Here is a 2,618-nt window from a genome sequence, read left to right as displayed (position 1 = left end):
AGTCCAGGCTGGCCTTGAGCTCACTTTGTAGCTGAGTCTGGTCTCCAACTCACAAGGTTCCTCCTGCCTCAGCCTCCCCAGTGCTGGGATTATAGACATGCACCACCATGCCCAGCCTAGGTTTTAATATCTTGAAAAAACTTCCTGCTTTTAATGGGAAGAATTTTCAGAGTTGATTCAAAAGAAAAGTCAAAAGATAAACTGATAAAGTTTTAGAAGACAGCTGGGTGTGGTGGCACATATACATAATCCCAGCACTTGGGAAGATTGAGGGTCACACAAATTCAAGGCCAGCCTGGGCTCCATAGCGAACTCAAGGCCAGCCTGAACTACATAGCTAGATCCTGTGTCAAAAAATAAAACAAAAATTTAAAAAGAAAGTCTTAAAGGACTCCTAGAAGCCTGAGCCTTTAGAGACTCCAAGTAAACAGGATGCTAAGTTATTCAGGGTTCTACTTATCATTCATGATCTGCCGAGGGAGGCTGGGCTGATCTCCCTGGTCTAGGCATGGCCTAGGCTGCCCTGAGCTGACTGATCTCAGTGCTTTCAAGATGCGCCACTAAAAGGGCCTTCAGTCAAGTGCCAGAAGCGGTTTTATTTACTTGTTAGATACTGCGGAACATTCCCTGAATTCCTACCACACTTGGTCTCAGATGCTCTACAAAAGAAGTGCTTTTAGTTCCATTTGGAGAGAGATTTAAAAGTGGGAAGGGTTTGAAAAGCCAGAGGTTTTTCTAATTTTCCATGCTGCCTCCCTCAATTTGCCCTTTTCTTTCTTTCTTTTTCTTTTTTCTTTTCCTTTTTTTTTTTTTTTTTTTTTCTTTGGTCTTTTTGAGACAAGGTCTCCCTATGCAGTTCAGGCTGGGCTTGAGCTCACACTGTAGCCCTGGCTAGTCTCCAACTTGCAAGGATCCTCCTGCTTCAGCTTCCCAAGTGCTGGGATTACAGGTGTGGGCCACCATGCCCAGCAGTTTACCCTTTCTTGACACCTTGGCCAAACCAATTCTTTGTCTTTGCACAGAAAACGAATTCTTCAGATTACAGCATGTGTAGTCTCCCTGGAAAGAGTGAATGATCTGCTTAAGGAGAGGCTACCAAATGCTCATTTATATGCTAAGAGCCTACTTGCTCCCGGCCTAAAACTGGTTACAGAATTCTGATGAAAGCTGAGGCCTCCAAGTGTGTGAAGTGATTAGCCGCTGAAGACAGTCTCCCTTTGGGGAGATGGACTTCAAGTCATTCCACGCTACATTACTGTCCCTTTTAGAAGCCCATTCGTCCCTCTGCTTCATGGTGGGGAACCGAGGTTTCAATGCAGTGCTTGCTGTTTTTTGTCGATTCTCATGAGTAAGGAATGTATAGAATGTACAGGCATAATTTCCTACAAGATTAGACTACAAAATATGCAGATATTCCTGGCTGCAGATTCGTTGTACCTGGCCATACAGTGGTTTTACGTTTTTATTTTCATTATTATTTTAGCCTCTTTAAGATAAAGTACATTGCCTACAACGCTGATCGTTGCCAGCCCGACTCCTGAAAGCAGTGAGCTTTCGACCTTTTGGCCTCGAGCTCCGCTCCATGCTGACATTTCTCCGCAGTTCGGCATTCTTCTCCCAGTCCATGTAATTGGAAAGGACAGGATGGTTTACAGGCAGTGACTCATAGGAATGTAATTGGAAACTATGAGAGACATTTAGGTATTCCCCAGATGTGGGAAAGACATTTAGTGACAAGGAAGCCAGAATAATGTCCATTCTGGTTTAGAGAGGATCGCTTGCCAAATGTAGTGGTGAATGCCTATAATCCCTGAATATTCTGGGAGGCTGAGGCAGGAGGTTACCAAGTGTAAGCACAGCCCAGGGAACCTAGTTTTTCAGCCAGATGGTGTTGTAAAACAATAACAAAAACAAAAACAAAAAAAAAAGAAAAAAGAAAGTCATGTAGAAAGAAAAGAAGGAAAGAAGACAGCTAGGGTGAAGCCACATTTTGGAGGGTGACTTGTTAGGTTTTGAGGAACCTTGTGGGCAGGACAAAAATCCATAGTTACTAAGGACAGCCTTGAAGGCTGATGCCCGAGTCTCAGACAGTTCACTGCTTTTTGATTCAGTGTTTGTTTCTATAGCACAAAACCAGATCACTGCACCCGTATTTAACATCAGATAGAAAAGTAGGCATACATTATAGAGGTTAATTTCTTTCTTTCTTTTTTGCCATAGGAGATAGGGTTTCACAGCGAGACCCTGTCTCAAAAAGACCAAAAAAAAAAAAGAACATGATGTCATTTCTCCATGGGAAAATACAATTTTTGTTTTCAATTTGTTTTTCTTTCATTTTTTATTTTTTACTTTTGGGGGGGGGCTTCTTTTTGAGACAGGGTCTCGCTATGCCGTTCAGGCTGGCCTTGAGCTCACTTTGTAGCCCAAGCTGGTCTTGCATTCACAGCGATCCTCCTACCAGCACTTGGGAGGCTGAGGCAGGAGGATCGCTGAGAGTTCAAGGCTGCCCCTACCCCGGGCTACAAAGTGAGTTCAAGGCCAGCCTGAACTGCATAGTGAAACCCTGTCTCTAAAAGGTAAAAGAGAGAGAGAGAGAGAGAGAGAGAGAGAGAGAGAGA

This window comes from Chinchilla lanigera, unplaced genomic scaffold (genome assembly GCF_000276665.1).
Source record: "Chinchilla lanigera isolate Chin_1 unplaced genomic scaffold, ChiLan1.0 scaffold00038, whole genome shotgun sequence".
Taxonomy (NCBI): domain Eukaryota; kingdom Metazoa; phylum Chordata; class Mammalia; order Rodentia; family Chinchillidae; genus Chinchilla; species Chinchilla lanigera.
This window is presented reverse-complemented; position numbering follows the sequence as displayed.